Here is a 19,050-nt window from a genome sequence, read left to right as displayed (position 1 = left end):
TTACATTATAGAAGATGAATGGCAAAGAAAGACTATATTAGAAATACACTACTAGTGAGGGAGAAAAAAAAACAGCACTTCAGAAAATGAAATGATCCTTTTTGGTAAAGTACGTAATGGAAATAAGAAAGACTATAATTATGTAAATCAAAATCATAAATGAAGTCATCTTCAGCTGCCAGGATTATAGCTTCCTCCCAATTTACTCTGCATTTCATTTTTCTGCTTTCCAAATTTTCTAGATCAATAGATAGCCACTGTAAGTCAATAAAAATACATTTTTAAATAACAAAATTCTTCTGAAGAGGATTGACAATTGTTTTAAGTTTATGTTCTATGTCCCAGTCATTTCCCCTCTAGGACTAACTAAGGAAGGAGTCATGATAAAAGTTGATAGTAAAAATATACATCACAACATTATTACAGCAAAAACACAAAAAAGTATCAATATGGGAGAAGGGTCAAATAGATCATAATACATGTACATATATATATGCACATGACCTACATATGATTACGAAGTTATCAAAAACTATATTTTTTAAGTAACAAAATGTCTTAAGAATCTTCTAGGTTAAGTAAAAACCAAAGTAAGGCCATAAGACACAAGACATATTATATTATCCTAAATTTTAAAATATAAATGATGACATATATTAAGACATTCATTTATTCAACATATTTATAAAGTGCCTTCTTTGTGCAAGGCACTATGCATAGATCTTTGTTCACACGTACAAACACACATTCAGAGAAAAGCAATTGAAAAGAAAAGGCAAAATAAAAACAGTGGCTATATGTGGGTAGTGAGATTAATGTAAATAGTTTTCCTTGTTTGTTACGTTCTACTGTTTTGAAATTCTCTGCAAGTATTATTACCATACGCTTACACACACACGCATGCACCAACACACACTCATAGGCACACATCCTGGAAAAGACTGGCCAGAAAGTATTATGTGAGCTTTAACATTTATCTTGCTGTAAAATGTTCCTGAAGAAGGTACAGACGGTAAAAGGTCAGAACTGCATGAGCACTGGTGATGACAGGTGGTAAGGTGCACCCCGAAGTCAAACATTTGAAACCTTTCAAGACAATAAAGCAACCTGATGGAATAACAAACATAAAAATCCATCAAGTTTCATAGGAAGAATTCATGTACACTTTTAATCATTTAAAAAATATTTGATGAGCCTTCCTTAATGTGACAAGAAGTGTGCTGTCTGCCAAAACAGAAATATAACCAAGTCTCTCATCCAGGAGATGAAAAATAAACAGTATATGCTGTTTGTCCTTTGATATATAAATATATACATATACATACATATATATATATACACACACACACATATATAATTGACAAAAAGGGAATAATTTAAGTTCGGATTACAAAGAAGATATGTCAATTTAGAGTTTAAAAACAGACACAGAGTATATACATTAATATTTACTATTTACCAATCACAGCTCACCAATATGTTCTTGCTAAGAAATACACTTACTAAAACATGAGAATTCTTAAAAGCATTTTAATAATCAAATAAGGCTATCAGAATTGTCATCAGTGGATTTTCTTGCTTTGTTTGAAAATAGTGAGACATTATGGTGTGATTTCCATCAAGAGGCTTACAGTCTGTTCAACCATTACAGCACTTACAAATTTATTGCCATCTCTACCATGATATGTGATATTTTATTTTTCTAAATAGGGAAAGCAATTTGACAAACTCTGAAGATTCCTAAGATGATTATTCAACATCTCTATTTTCACATAAGCACTTTACTACATTACAATTATATGCTTTACAAAAAAACATTATAGCAGTGTTGTCTCTAAAGCAAATATAGATACCTTATTTTCTACAACAGCTGTGTTCTTAAAAAGACTGTGTAATTTCTCAATTTAATCATATTCCCCATTGTTATGTATCATCATTTCACCGGAAGTAAATCATATCTAAGATCTTATTTTATGATCGCCAAAGTCTGTAATAACCCTTTTAAATTTTATCAGGCAAAGAAAACATAATATCAAAAATAACAACTTTCAATGAATTAAATATTTCTGCAAAGCAAGAGAACTACTTAGCAACATAGCGCCCACAAGTGAGATGAGGAAATACCCCATTGGTCTGTTCCTGGGGGCCCAGAGAGGCCTCACATCACCACTGACTCTAGGCAGACTCACACCAGCTCAGAGAAACCAGTGTGCTAACTTAGAATTAGCAGGTAAACTCCTAAAAAGAAAGAATGCCATTGCTCTTGTCCACCACTGTATCTCTGGAGCTATGGCCATGCTCAACCATAAATATTTGTTTAATGAATTAAAAGCAGGCAAGATAATCCTTTTGGCCTTAAAAATGAATTCAAAGGTATCTATTGTGACCAACTTATTTCTCAGTTTCCTGGAGAGAAGGAAGCAATTAAGAAACAGCACTGCTGCAAGCACTACATTTTCTTTATGTTTTATGTAATTTTCTTGAACATACTACAGATACGACATTCATTTTGTAGAGTATTAGATATGCACACGGGTTTGTAAATCCTAAATTCTATTTCTTTTCACTCTACACAGTGGCCACAGCAAAATGTTCCAATTATTACTCTTCTACCAAACGTTACTAATGTATTACATATATTTGATAGTACACTACCTGTCACTTAATACATACCTATTATATGTCAGATGCGAAATTAGGGTGAGTATGTGCATGCACATGTACATGATATAAGTGTATATGTGTGATTGTATATGTTTCTATTTATTCCACATAATATTGAATATCAGATTTATAATCTCATTTTATAATTACAAGAAGCAGACTTACACACATCTGGAGGTCACACATCTGGAAAAATCTAGATTTAAACAAAATTTCTCTCCCATGCACTCCTATTATACAACATGACTTCACTTTAGTATACATGGTTAAGACATAGCAAAAATGCCTATTATATTAATAACTTCTGGGGCGCGTGAGTGGCTCAGTCAGTTAACCATCTGATTCTTGATTTCAGCTCAGGTCATGATCTCACGGTGGTAAGATCTAGCCCTGTGTTGGGCTCTGCACTAAGCATAGAGCCTGCTTAATATTCTCTCCTTTCTTCTCCCTCTGCCCCTCCCCTACTTGCTCTCTCCATAAATAATAAAAACTAATTAATTAGTAACTTTTAAGTTTAAAAGCACCATAAAATTAAGGCACAGGGAAACTAATAAGCTCACTCATTCATGACGGCTTTGTAAAACTGACTAAAACTTTTGAACGTCATGTTTGCAAAATGTACAAGCATACCTTGGAGATATTGTAGGCTCAGTCCCAGACCACCATAATAAAGGAAATATTGCAATAAAGCAAGTCAAATGAACATTTTGGTTTCCCAGTGCATATGAAAGTTATGTTGACACTATACTGTAGTCTACTAGGTGTGCAATAAATAGCATTATGTCCTAAAACACAATATATATAACCTAATTTGAAAATACTTTACTGAATAAAAAAAATGCTGTCATCTGACCTTTATGTGAGTCATAATCTTTTTGTTGGTGGAGGGTCTTGCCTCAATGTTGTGGCTGCTGACTGATCAGAGTGCTGGTGGCTGAAGGTTGGAATGGCTGTGGTATCTCTTAAAATAAGACAAAGTTCACCGCATTGACTGACTCTTCCTTTCACTTGAATGGTCAGGGGTTGCGGTAGGGTTATTAACTGCCTCATTTTAATACTGTTGTGTCTCAGGGAATAGGGAGGCCCAAGGAAAGAGAGACAGGGTAACAGCTGGTAAATGGAGCAGTCAGAACACACACTACATTTATCAATTAAGTTCACCATGTTATACGGATGCAGTTCATGGCACCCCAAAACAGTTACAATGGTACTTCGAAGATCACTGATCACATATCACCATAACAAATATAATAATAATGAAAAAGTCACAATATTGTGAGAATTATCAAAATGTGTCACAGAGACACAGAGTCATCAAATGCTGTTGGAAAAATAGCACCAACAGACTTGCTTGTTACACGGTTGCCACAAAGCCTCAATGTGTAAAAATCCCAGTATCTGTGAAGCACAACAAAGCAAGGTATACCTGGATTTACAGCCAAAAATAAGGTGTTAATACTTGTTGATCGACTCATCCCAGGTTTAACATTATTCTAAAAAAATGCAAAAGGAATTTTTAAAGAGCCTTTACAACAGTACAAACTTGGAAAAAATCAAAATATCCAACAGAGGTCAAATAAATTATAGTTATGGTGACCACATGACATAACTTGTGTGAATACTGAATTAGGCACAGTTACAGCACAGTTTATATGCACTTTGGCATGAGAATGTATGTTTTTACATATGAATGAAAACATAAGAAAACAAAGAAATGAAGATGACTGGGTTAAGGGAGTGAGATTCATCAAGCCTTACAGGACAAGGGCTGACAGATTTGGCCAGCAAACTACCAAGCACTTTTCAATCTTCAGTTTATGACTTATATGTACAGCAAACAGGAAAAGCGGTTGAAGGAGCCAGCTCCCCTGTCCCTTGCACAGGGTGACACGGAGACAAAGGGTCCGGATACTGCAACATGGGTGCTCTCCGGTTCCTGGAGAGCCCATTTCATGCTGCCCTTGTGCACGTATACAGCCAGCAGCTGTACGGTGGGCGACACCAAAGGACCCCAGCCTCATCAGAACCTGGGAGGCACTAGAAATGAGCACGACAGCCTCCTGGGGGTGGCCTCCTTGAAGCAGTTCCTCAAGAGCCTCCGGTATTCTCGTGGGCCAGAAGGACCACAGAGCGCTCTGTCAGACTGCGGTCACCTGCAGGTCAGCCTTGTCCACCTGGCCGCCTGGATATGTGCACGATCACCAAGACACCATGGCAGAGCCATCCTCCTACACAAGGGGATGGATCTGGCTTAAAAATAAACATGACACCTTCCCTTGTGTCAAAATAAGCAGGACCATCTCCCTTTCTCTGAGAAGTAGTAGGCAGAGCATGTGTGTGCATGCGTGTGTGTGTGTCCTTTCTGATAAAGAAAAGCAGATTCCCTCATCTTATCTGCAAATCCGTGCTGTTTGGTTTACATGGCCTCAGCCAAATTTGCAGAACACCAAAACCCACAGCACTTCCTTCATAAAACACAGCCATTTGTGCCTGCCGACACGACACACTTACTCTCTACCACCTCACTGAATTTTGCTTTGTTGTTCTACATGCACCTTGAGGTTTGTTGGCTTCCTCATCAGATCAGCAAGAGCAAAGACTGGAAATCTGAAGGAAAGAATACAGAAGAAAAAAAAAACCTAAAAACACTTCACAGGCATTGAAGTGGCCTTGTATTTGTCATACTTCTACAGCATGTCCCTCCACCCCATTCAGCTCCAGAAATACTGGTCCAGGGAGGGCAGTTGTGGCAGAGGATTCAAGTTTGGAATGTGGAATAGGAGAGTCAATTCCTGAGAAAAACAAATCTAACAGGGTGACAAAGAGAGCTAAGGGGAACACAAGTCACAAGTCAAGGGAAGGCTGGGTCAGCGCATGGACAAGTTGAGGCTAGCACAATGACTTGTTTTCTTAATGGTGTGAGCATATAGTATTAATGAATGCATGGGTACACTTCACTGAGCCAGACAGTGTCCTTACAGAGAGCACAACACAGAGACACTAGTTTTAGCTCTCGGAAGTACTCCTTTTATGAAGTGCTCATGACATCCAATAGGATCAGCAGCAATATCGCCCTCATAAAAGAGGGTCAGCCGCGCACTGAGTATAATCTATCCCAGACCAGATATCTTTAACCTTGAGAGAGATTTTCAGTTCTGTAAACCACAGCTGTCTCCTACTTCATCATTTCAGATATAGAGTTCTGAATACTTGAGTTTATTTAAGTCAATAAAAAGCCTTTACTTTGTACAGGAATTCTTCAGATGGGTATTTTTCCATCTGCACGTTAGTACTTTTGGGATCAACTCTTCTCACAAAAATCCATGATGTAAAAAGTATAGCATGCTAGTGAAATGTGGAAAGAAGTTCTAGTTGTCATCTGATGCTGTGATGTTTTCAAACTTTAAATTTCTCTTTAGCATGACCCCACTTTTCCTTACAAAAATATCCTCTTAGGAGCCCCGATATTAGAAATCCCCCAAGTGCAACTGATCAGACTGTTCCATGCTCTACCCACTCAGCCTCCCATTGGTCCCCCTCAGAGACCACAGGTTGAAAAATCCCCGACAGATGAAGTCCTCGCTTTGTCAATGGGAACATCAGGTCTTGGGAACCTACACAGTATTTATTAGTAATTCTCTGAACTAAAATTAAAAATGACAAGGGGTGAAGAATGAATAAAGTATCATTTTTAAGGACAAAACCACATAAATCCTAGGGCTCGTGTCACAGAGCAATACCTTTTTAACTTCATTAGCCATCAACATAACCTTTCACACCAATATTCCAACTTCATTTCAAAAGATATTCTGCCTACAGATCTATTATCAAAAGATAAGCTGCATATAACTCCAACAGTCAACAATTTAGAATATGTGAGAAAAACAACTGTCAGTAGCAACCAGCCCATCTTATTACAAACTGATGTAAATAATGCCTTCCTAGTGGTACCAACTGGAACCACACTTTTCCTAATGTTAGCAGCTTATCACTGCTGGGTAACAACCTTTGAAGCAGGAGCTCCCTGAATATCCCCAGAGTTTCCAAGTGCCCGCACTTTAATAATTCTGCCATGCCCCTTGTCCATGCTCTGCTAAAACATTTTTCACTTGTACATTCAGGCTGCTTCTCATTTCAGTACAAGTGAACTCAGGAGTCACTTCCTGCTCATCTCCCTAAACAAGGCAGGTCCCAAGTGCTGGGAGACACACTAGGAGCTTGACTCCTGTCCTCACATGGCATTTACTCGGGTTGAGGATACACAGATGCAGACAGACAAATGTCACCCCCAACCTGATATATGGTAGGACCCAATGTATTGGTGAACAAATAAGAAGACATGAGTGCTAATAGGCACTAGTTAGGAAACCCAAACAGTATGTCTGGGAACAAGATGAAGAAGGATTAATTACGAACAGGGAAAGCTTCCTGGAGACCACTGCTCTCTGAGACAAACAGAAATTCAGCAGGCGACCCAGGGAGGCACAGCAGGAGCAAAGCAAGAGAGGCTGGCCAGCAGGGAGTTGCTGCAAATGCCAGAGTCTGGTGCACACTACCATAAAGCCCGCAGGGGTACACAGAACAGAAGGCTAGAATGCTGGGTTGCAAGGAGGCAAAAATACAATCTGAAAAATTCCTGAAAGCCTGCCTAAGGAGCCTGATCTCCATTCTCACGGTTTAGAGAAGCATCAGAGACGTCTGAATGGAAAATGGTATCATCAGAACTCACTAACCAGTGCTAAGGAAGGATGAAGCTGATGTGTGAGGGGAAGACAACAGATTGACAACAGAGTTGGCCTGAGAGAGTGTGGATGTTCCCTAAATAAAGGTGGAGATGAAGTCGAGGGACAACACAGAAATAAAAATGACAAGCAGCAAACAACTGCTTGAGGTGGGGTGGGATAGGGAAAGGGCTAAGATAACCTTGAGGTTCAGTCCTATCCATAAAGAGAGTAGCAAACTGAGGGAGCATCGCAGGATGTTGTAGGGAAAAAAAGGGATTATTTTAAGAGATGCTGAATTTTAGGTAGTTGGAATAATCTGGGTGAACATATCTAACAAAAGGCAGGTCCAAATTTTTCAGAAAAAGGCAACAATGAAAGAAATCCCGAGAAAGAAGCAAAGACAGACATGAATGTCCATGTCAGGAGCTGCAGAAGCGCAAGGAATGATCAGAGTTGCAAGGAACTCCAAGCAGACATACAAGATCTAGGATCCAGGGAGGGGAGGAAAAGGTTTCCCAGGGTCTGAAGGATTAGCACCATCAAATATTGAAGAAGGTCGAGTAAGACTAGCCAGGGAGAAGAAGCTACCAGGGCTGGCAGCCAGAGCGTCACTGGGATGTCACAGGAAGAGTCTTCAATGGAAGGATGAGATCAGAGGTCAGATTCAAGTGGCCAAAGAGTGAAAAGGAAGTATTGTGAAAGTGGCAAGCATGGACGACACCTGCAGAGGTTTGCAAATGAAAAGGAAGAGACAGGTAACATGAGAGCCACAGGTCCTCACACTTGTGAGAAAGGAATTCTTTTTTAAGGAATGTAAGGAGAAGAGAGCATTTCAGCTCGCAGCTGAGGGAAATGAACCCAGAGGGAGGAGTGAGGCTCTGAGAGGAGAGGAACAATCACTGGGGGGGGAGAAGCAAACAGAGAAATGTTTCAACAAGGACCCTGAAATGAAGAGGCGGGTGGTGAACGAGATTACATAAAAAAGATTTGAAGGGTGCTAGGAAAGAAGGAGGAGGAACATCACTCTTCACCTCCTTCATGAGGTCGGAGGGCATCTGCCGGAAGGCAAAGTCATAATGGTTGTGTTGGGAGCACAGGGGATGTAGAGCTGCAGAAACTCCATGGGGACCAGGCTGAAGGACCACAGGGCAGCGCTGAGAGCCCCGCTCAGCTAAGTGGGAGATTCTGCACAGGGGTGACTGACATCACGGACTTTTTCCTCAGCTCCTGGAAGCCCGGAAGTGGGAGCAGATGGGTAACTCTGATGACAGCTGGGAGTGGATGGGGAAGGAGACTGCCAAGTGGAACATGTGAACAGGAGATAAAATGTGTAAAGGGCCATGACTGGCCCAGGAGGCCCTGGAAGGTTGAAAATAAGTGACACAGAACCGGAAGAAATAGAAAAACTAAAATACAGGACACAAGTAATTGTTAAAGTCTCCTCAGAAATGAAGGAGGCGAGGAGAAAGAGGCGTCTAAGGATATGATCTCGAAGAGCATTTCAGAATTCAAGATCCGGTGAATCAAGTTTATTCAGCACACATGTATGGCTGGCACTTGTGTTCAGGTGTGGCAACAAGTGTCCAGAAGCACAACATAAGGATTGAGTGACACGAGAAGCCTGTGTTCTGCACAGAAGAGAGGTGGGTAAGCAAGTTATTCTAATACCATGGTTTTTCAAGTATGGGCATCCTCTTGAAACTGGTCAGAAAGGCAAGTTTTGGAGGTCATACATACCCCAGACTTAATGATTGAGAAACTCTGGAGGTGAGACTATCAACCTGTGTTTTAAGAGTCCCTCTAAGTGATTCTGATGGAGGCTAAAGTTTGAGAACCACTCTTCTAACATAACATGCAGAAACCTGAAACGCAGAGAGAAAACGAATTCTTTTTTTAATGTTTATTTATTTTTGAGAGAGAGAGAGAAGTAGGGGAAGGGACAGAAGACCCGAGGTGGGATCCATGCTGTCAGTGCAGAGCCCAATGCAGGGCTTGAACTCACAAACTGTAAGATCATGACCTGAGCAGAAATCAGACACTGAACCTACTGAGCCATCCAGGCACCTGAAAAAAAACTAATTCTGACTGAGATCACCAAAGAAGACTTTCTAGATGATATGATATGTGCCTTAAAGGATAAAGGTTCTCAAAGTGTGGTACCCAGACCTGCAGCATCAGTATTACCGGAGAAATTGTTCAAAATACACATCTGGAGCATCAGTTAAAATCTGGGCATCTACTGAATCAGATACTCTGGGGCTGAGGCCCAGAAATCTGTTTTAACAGGTGCTGGAGGTGACTCTGATGCAGCTAATGTTTGAGAACCACTGTCCTAGGAGGAGGGCCAGGTTCCAACTGCAGATGACCCTGAAGACAGGGGTGGGATGGGTGCTCTCTGACCATAGTCTGGCTCTTCACTTGCCATGAGTCTCCATCCTCCCCCAACAAGTATTTGTTCAGTATAGCCCATTACTTGAGAAAGCTTGAGTGATCTCTCTTCCCTATAGAACAAAGAATTTAATTAAAACACCAGGCAAAGAATTTTAGTCTTAGCCTATATGTGCTATGAAACCAGTGAATGTTTTTAAGCAAAGAAAGGCCACAATAAGTTTTGGTCTTATTTCTCCTCTGCTCTGTCCAGAGTTCACTGGGTAGTTGTTTTGATTTTTTTAAAAGATACAATTGGTGGCAGTTTTAGAGATGATGAAATTGAACCACAGAGGGAGGACTGGTAACAGAGATAACAGGAAGGAGGCTGTTTCGACAATCAGGCATGAGCTAGTAAGGTCTGGGCATGAGACAGCTGCTCTAGGATTGAGAGGAGCAGAAAGAATGCAGAGGGACGTCTGAAAGGGAATGGACAAAATTGGACAATCAGTGAGATGGGAAAGTGAGGACACTGACATTTCAAGCTTAGAAGACAGAGTCTACTTGCCTGACATTGAGCAAGACAAAACTAGAGGATCAAGCTTAGAGAGCAACATAAATACATGTTCAGAGATGCCAAATCTCTGAAAGCTAAAGGGTCTAAGTGATATTTAGAGTGAACTATCTGGAGGAATTATAAACACAGATTTCTGAGGAGAAAGATCAGAACTGGGAACTTAGATTTAGTGGCTATTAGTGACTAGGGGGTTAAAGTAGAGAAGATTCTCAGGGGATGTATGCAGAGCACAAAGTAGGCAGGGCCAAGAAGAGAATCCTAGGGGACTTCAGTATCCAAGATGTGTGCAAAAGAAAATCAGTAAAGGATAGTGAGAAGGAGCAAGCTGGGAAAGAAGATGAATGAGGAAAGAAATACTTTCAAGAAAACAATACTTTCTACAAGAAAACAAGGAGTGGGCACTGGTTCAAGGAAGTCTGGAGGTGACTAGGAGAAAGACTTGACGCATGGTCTATGATGAAGACAAGGTTCATGGATATGCACAGGAAATGCATACTGGGAAGAGTCATCTTCAGAAATGACAAGCTCAACGAGCCATAAGATTAGTCACAAGGAGTCTTATAGGACAACACAGAGAAAGCCAAGGCAAGCCAGGTACAATAACTGATCCAACAAACAGAATCTTCTATGACACAAACCCTGCATTGTTAGGTCTTAATTATTCAAAGATGAATAAAATACAGTATTTGCCCTTACAGAGCTTGCCGCTTAGTGGGGAACCAGACACCTGTTACATAACAACGAAAAGTGCAACTGCAGAGATGTGAGCTAAGAGCTGTGAGAATACAGTGGACAGAACAATTAACATTGTCTGGATGACACTATTCATTCTGTTTTTATTTTTCATTCAAGAAATAGTAATCGAATTCTTACTATACGCTAGGAGCTTATAATACAGCATGAAACAAACTTAACAAAAATCCCTATCTTTATCTACCATCAATTCTAGTCTGTAAAAACAGATGATAAGTAAGTAAAATACATAGTATGTCAAGTGGCAATAAGGGTTAAAGAGAATATAAAACCAAAAAAAGGGGTTAGGCAACATTAGGCAGGTGGGGCTCTGTAATTTTAATATGATGACTTCCCATCAGAAATAATGGAAGTAAAAAGATAATAGATGACAACTTTAAAGCAATGAAAGCCATAAAACTGTCAAGTAAGAATGATACATCCAATGAAAACATCCTCCAAAAAGAGTGAAATAACAAAATTTTCAGATTAAATAAAAACTTATTTTGACATGTCTATCATTTCTTTCATTGAATATAGTTCCCACTCCTGACAAAGTTCCACCTGGCTCCCAGAGACATCATTTAGTCTCCTAAAAATATTCTTGTAAAACCTCTTTTTAAGAAAACATTGAAGTCTTTAATACATTTGTAATTTATTTTTATATAGATGGCCAGTTTGACAACCATAATCTATTAAAAAAAAATCCACACTTTATTCTCCTGAGCCCATTGACCTGCATATACTGTGTATGTTAGCCTGTATGTAATATAGTATATACTCACATCTCCTGGTTTCTCTATTCTGTGCCCCAGATTCTTGGTCTGTTAATATACAACCAGAATGTTGGGAATTTCAGTATAATGTTAACAAATTTAAATAAAAACCAGTTGGGATTCTACCTTGGAACTGAATTAAATATTAATTTGGGAGCTTCTGGGTAAGAAGGTAGAGGAGGAGACCCTAAGCTCACCTTGTCCCATGGAAACGACTAGATAACACTCACATCAGTGTAAATAACCCAGAAAATGACCCAAGACTGACCAGCAAAACTAACCCAAGGAGATCCACATGAAGACACATAGCAATTAACATGGCAAAAAAAGTAATGATAAAAAGAGAATTTTAAAAACAGCAAGGGAAACCTGGGTGGCTCAGTCAGTTAAGTGTCTGACTCGATTTCAGCTCAGGTCATGATCTGCCCATTTGTGAGCTCAAGCTCGGCCTCAGGCTCTGTCATGACAGCAAGGAGGCTCCTTGGGATTCTCTCTCTCCCTTTCTCTCTGCCCCTCTCCCTCTCATGCCCACACACTGTCTCTCCCTCTCAAAAATAAATTGCACATTTAATGCAATCCCTATCAAAACTCCAAGAGCATTTTTCACAGAACTAGAATAAATAATCGTAAAATTTTGTGGAAGCGCAAATGACTTTGAACAGCCAAAACAATTTTGAAAAAGACAGACAAATCTGGAGGTTATCACAACTCCAGATTTGAAGTTATACTACATGGCTGTAGTAATCCAAGCAGTATGGTGGTACTGGTACAAAAACAGACACATATATCAATGGAATAGAGCAGAAAACCCAGAAACAAACCCACAATTATATGGTCAATTAATCTTTGACATAGCAGAAGAGAATATCCAAAGGAAAAAAGAGTCTCTTAACCAAATGGTGTTGGGAAAATTTGTACCTACAAGCAAAAGAATGAAATTGGACCACTTAACATAATACACAAAAATAAACTCCAAATGGATTAAAGACCTACATATGAGACCTGAAACCACAAAAATCCTAGAAGAAAACACAAGCAGTAATTTCTCTGGCATTGGCTGTAGCAAAATGTTCCTAAATGTCTCCTGAGGTGAGGACAACAAAAGCAAAAATAAAAAAACTTCTGCACAGCAAAGGAAACAATCAAAAAAACTGAGAGGCAATCTACTGAATGGGAGGAGATATTTGCAAATCACATATCCAATAAAGCATTAGTATCCAATATTCTATAAGAACTTATACAATTCAACACACACATACTAACCCAATTAAAATGGGCAGAAGACATGAATAAACATTTTTCCAAAGAAGACACCCAGATGCCCAACACACACATGAAAAGATGTTCAATATCACTCTGCATCAGGGAAATACAAATCAAAACCACAATGAGATATCACCTCACACCTGTCAGAATGGCTAAAAGAAAAACTAAGAAACAAGTGTTGGCAAAGATGTGGAGACAAAGAAAGCCTCCAGCACTGCTGGTGGGAATGCAAAGTAGGGCAGCCACTGTGGAAAACAGTATGAATGTTCCTCAAAAACTTAAAAATAGAATTACCATATGATCCAGTAACTGCATTACTGCACGTATTTACCCAAAGAACACAAAAACACCAATCTGAAAGGATATATACACCTCCATGTTTGTTGCAGCATTACTTACCATAGTCAAATCATGGAAGCAACCCAAGTGCCCATCAACAGATGAAGACTAATGGATAAAGGAAATGTGGAATATAATACAGCCATAAGAAAAGGATGAAATCTTCCATTTACAGCATGGATGGATCTAGAGAGCAGAAAGCTAAGTGAAATAATTCAGACAGAGAAAGACAAATACCGTTAAGATTTCATTCATATTTGGAATCTAAGAAACAAAACAAATGAACAAAGGGGAGAAAAGAGACAAACCAAAAAACAGACATATTTTGAAAATATAATTTATTGTCAAACCGGTTGCCATACAACACCCAGTGATCATCCCAACATGTGCCCTCCTCAACATACTCTTAACTATAGAGAACAAATAGATGGCTACCATAGGGGAGGAGGAGGGGGCGAGGTGAAATGGATAAAGGGGATTAAGAGTAGTACTTATCTTGATGTGCACTGGGAAATGTATTGTTGAATCACTATATTGTACAACTGAACCTAATATAACATTGTATGTTAACTATACTGGAATGAAAAAATTTTAAATAGTGAAAAGAAAAACAAACAAACCTAAATATTAAGTTGGGGAAATTGATACTTTTGTGACATGTCTCTCCATTTGTTCAGATATTAATTTATATGCATTAATAGAATTTTCTAGTTTTCTTCATATAAGGTACTTCACGTTTCTTGTTCAATTTATTCTAAATATTTATACTTCATTGCTTTCATAGTTGCAGTATTTTCCCTTTTTCAATTTCTAAGCGTTAGTGGCTGACATACAGAAAAGCTAATATGTTTTTATATTTATTATCTACCCAACCACAACATCTCATATTAATTCTAATAGCTTATAATTATATTCTTCCAAGTGTTCTAGATGCAAAGATCATATATCTGTAACTATCTATCTGGTTTTATCTCTTCTTTCCAAAATTTTTACCATTCATTAAAATTTACTTTTTCTTTCATTCACTAAAATCTCCAAGAAAAGACTGAATATAAATGATGCTTGTGGGCATCTCTATTTCCTGATTTTAATTGAAATGGTTTTGATGTTTTGCTATTTGGCATACTTACTGTTATACTTTGGTAAATAATTATTATATTTAGTTCTATTTTACACATGAATTTTTGCTACAAATGGCAGCTAAATTTATCAAAAGCCTTTTCTCTGTTAAAGACTATTAATGTTTTTTCCCTTTTAGTTTGTTGATGTTTGAATTCTGTTGACAGATATCAAACTGTCTCATTGTTGAATTTTGTATTACACCCTCTTTGTTAATAGGATATCAATTTTCTAATATATTTCTGGATTAAGTCAATGTTTATTTAGAATATTAGCTACACATTTATAGTCTAAAGCTTAGGGTTTTCTACTACATCCTCATGTTATATATGCTAGCTTAATAAAAAAATATTCATCTTTTCATATGGCCTGGAAGGGTCTGAATATCACTGGAATTGCCTGTTTGGTTTTTTTTTAAAGGTGAAGAACAGTTCAGCTGTGATTCTCACTGGACCTCTCTTCTACTGGTATGACCTATTCAAATGTTCAACATCTTGGGTACCTTTTGATAATCATTAGTTTGCTAGGAAATCATCTAGTTACCCCACAGTTTCAAATATGATGCAGGTATTATTCTCTCTCACTTTTACTTTTTTTAAACTTCTCCCACATCTTCAGTTAGTTTTCCTTTCTTGTTTAGTAGTTAAGGCTAAGATACAGCATATACCATATATGTATGCATGTCATATGACACATGCTGGTTTCAGACTCAGAACAAATAAATGGTGTCAGCATTAAAAGAAACCAAGAATAAAGAGAAAAGAAGACTGAGGAGGGTATGAGTGGATATGATGAAGTTCACTTCCAGTGTGGAGCTGAGATATGAATCTGCAGCTGGGCAGAAACACCTGGGGTAGCAGCCAGACAACAGAAGTCACCAAAAGAAAAAGTGCAATATGAGAAGAGAATCATAGGTGAAGCACATGGAAATCTCAGCACTTAATGGAAGGTCGAGAGTAAAGAGTTGTAAGAGAGAAAGCGCTGAGACATAAAAACCAGAGCAGACTGGTGTACCAGAATATAATGAAAGAGCAAGTAAAGAAAGAAGAGAAGAAAGGAAAAGAAGGAAGAGAAGATGGAGAAGGGAGAAGGCGGTGAAGAAGAGAGTTTTTAATTGAGAGATCAAACCAAACAGGTGGGTGGGTGTGGAACAGGATGAAGACGAGAAGAAACTGCTGAAAAGATGAAGGGCCACGTTAACAACAGGTTGAATGAGGATCAGGATCACTAACTGGGCCCAGTTCTGTCACTAGAGGAGAATAAAAAATTACAGAATCTCAAAGTTCTTACTGGTAAAGGCAAAGTGTGTAACAAGCACATTTGTGTGCAGATGTCCTAGTGTTAACTGATTTCTTCTCTGACATCTAGTAAATGTGAGGCAGGTCGAAATAATTTTCATCACCAAGACTCTTTAAAGAAGCCCCATATAATTATGGGTTGATAGTGAAATACTCCCCTATGAATACCATGCTGTAAATCTTCAAATTAACATCCATCTATATGAGATGGGAATATTCTCTTCACAACGTGATTAACTGCATATTTCCCTTGACCTCTTTCTTCTATGTATCCTAGAAACATTTAATGTAATCTTTTAAACATAATATAGCTCCATTTGTTACTGCTACTTTCATTAATTTAATTAATTCTGCCGATCCAGAATTTAGACCTTCCTCTATTCAAGATATCCCCTGCTGGGCTTCAGTTAATGAACATACTTTAAATATTGTTCAAAATTGTTTTTTCTCTTGATACTAAAAGTGTTTAGAATAAATTCTTTCCCAAATCATATCTTAATCTCACAGCTCACTAACCTTTAAAAACACTAATCATTCTTGCCGAATGTAAGTATTAAATCCATGAAGGAATATTAAATTTCGGTTCACTGGCAGACCATTTGGGGCAAAGAAGAGTACTGTTATTAGTTGAAAGATAATTAGCACTGTTTAAAGGAGAATTTTAATGTAAAAACATCTAAACCAGTTTTAAAAATTAAATTCCTAGAAAGTGCATTCAAAGGAGCAATGAAGACTCCATTAGTCCTCAACGGCCTCTTCTCCAGTGAGCTTTTCAGGACTTTTTCGAAATTAGAGCCCCCTAGTCCAGACTTGAATTATAATGTTGGATAAATGCAACAAGAAAGTGCAGTAACTGTAGACCTAAGGATTATAAGACCCTACACTATGTGCTAAAGATGCTCAATAATGGCACTGAGCCCTTAAGAAGTACAAAATAATCCCCATTTCCTATATGGAAGGCCAAAGTGATTCTGCAAGTGAGAACTTATGGTAAGCAGAATAATGGCCTCCCAATGACATGCACATCCCAATCTCCCAGAGACACGCATGTCTTAATCCCGAGAAACTCTGAATACATTAGGTTATGTGGCAAAAGTGATTTTGCAGGTGTGATCAAGTTAAGGTCCCCTGAGGTGAGGAGATTATTTTGGATTATCCAGGTGGGCCCAATGTAATCACAGGTGTCCTAAAAGTGCTAGAGCTGTAGTCAGAGGAAGATGTCACTATGACACAGAAGGATAAGAGAGATGCTACCTGGCTAGTTTTAAAGATGGAGGAAGGGGCCACCAGCTAAGGAGTGCAGGTGGCTTCTAGAAGCTGAAAATGGCAAGGAAACGGATCTTCTCCTAGAGCCTCCAAAGGAATGCAGCCCTACCCACACCTTAACTTTAGTCCAGGGGCACCCATTTGAAGACTTCTAATATAATTTTAATATAAGTGTAATATAAATTTCTGCTGCTAAGTTATGATTAAAAGAAACAAGATATAGAACTATATATCAGAAATAGTAAGTACTGATATTTAGCAAACTGTTCAAACTCACCACTAAAAATTTTCTCAATAAAATTTGTTCACAGACCAAATAATCATATTTAACTTGCTTGAAAAATAAGAAGGAATGCACAACTGATAAATTAGCCTAGGACTAATACTGTATTTTCTCATTTGAATTGAGGTTCACTGTATAAAATACAGTAAAGAATTATGAGAACTAAGAGAGTGCATTCATAGCTAATATTTTCCTGTCTCTTTAAGCTGATGTTCAGGGAACTAATTTATAATAGTACATGGAGACAGCACTAAAAATCCTTCACGATCCTAGCATTTTTAATACAAAAAGCTTATGATGTTAACTCTCCAAAATAGTTTTAAATATAGTCATAAAGCTTCAGAGATGGGAAGTAGCCAACAAATCAGCTAATCATCTTAAAGATGAAGGAAGTGAGTTCTCCAAGGTTTAGTTTTGGCATAAATGTCTTATTTCGTGGACCCATTATTGTGATAAGCCTTAAATGTGCATTGATTTAAATAACTGGTTTCAATTCCAAAGCATCCTGCCTATGTTTTTAAAAATCATCAATAAAATAAAGCTTTCTTGTCAAATTAAATCTGGAACGACTGAAATCAGATCTGCTATCATAAAAGATTAATTATAACAACTACCAGAGAAAAATAATTTCTCATAAGATCCTAAGCACTGGGAAGACAACTACAGATAATTAAAAGTACAAAGAAAATGGCATCCCATAGGCTTATCTTGGTAGAATACTTTTCAACATATAGCAAAACTAAAATAGCTGTGTCATAAACTCCTAAAACCTGGCTTTATAGAAATTCATGCTTAATTGGGAAAAAAAAATCTTTCTATTTCAAATTCTCTATCACTGAGTCAGATTCATTCCGGGCAGTGACTACTCATACAGAGTGCTGTACAGTTGTTCCCAGGGCACACAGAGAACAGCGCATCATGCCCACCCCAAGGGCCCTGCCCATCCGGCACCCCTTCCGTGGTGCTGAGGGCTCTGTCTTGGTTCCGCACCGGCTTCCCTCCCTCTCCACACCAAAAGGTTATCCTCGGCCTTCTGCTCAACATGCCCCCTGCCACAGAGAGGTCTCCCTGTACTCACAGTTTCCCTATTACCTATACACTTGATGTAGTTGCCCCTCGACCCCCCTCACCAGCTTCTGTTGCGGACCCTCTGAGTATTCTGTGGGGCCCAATCTCCACATGAAAACCCAGCACTGTCCCTCAAATGCAATCCCCATGTTCCCCAAGTCAGTGAATGGTCTCTACACGCTAGTTCCGGTGTGGCCTCCTGCAGCCTCTGTGGTCGGTCACTTACCATTCCTGCAGCTCTACATCCTAGTAACTTTGGAGATCTCCCCCTCTCAGAACCCCCCACCCCGGTTCTGTAGTAGCCAAGCAGCCCTATCTCACCAGCTCTTTCTACTACATTGATCTCTCCACTCCTCTTCAGCCTACAACTTCTCCCCAGAACTCTCCAGAGATTCGCCTTGCAACTCTCTCTCTACAAGAAACACTATCACTCTCCTCCCCAAAGCTTCAAGGTCCCTTTATGAACTATGGGATGACATCCAACCAGCTTCACACAGCAAATAAGAAGTTTCTCCAACAGCCCACACTAACCTTCACTCTCTTCTACTGCTTTCTCTGGTCATTTACTCAA

At 38.8% G+C, this 19,050-nt stretch overlaps 1 protein-coding gene across 5 annotated transcripts in view; it reads right to left on the bottom strand.

Moving 5' to 3' along the window:
• Positions 1-19,050, bottom strand: part of L3MBTL4 (L3MBTL histone methyl-lysine binding protein 4) — a 416,667-nt gene that overhangs the window by 288,791 nt on the left and 108,826 nt on the right. The gene's annotated exons all lie outside the window — the stretch shown is intronic.

Source organism: Crocuta crocuta, unplaced genomic scaffold (assembly GCF_008692635.1).
Source record: "Crocuta crocuta isolate KB4526 unplaced genomic scaffold, BGI_CrCroc_1.0 scaffold26, whole genome shotgun sequence".
Lineage (NCBI taxonomy): Eukaryota > Metazoa > Chordata > Mammalia > Carnivora > Hyaenidae > Crocuta > Crocuta crocuta.
This window is presented reverse-complemented; position numbering and strand designations above follow the sequence as displayed.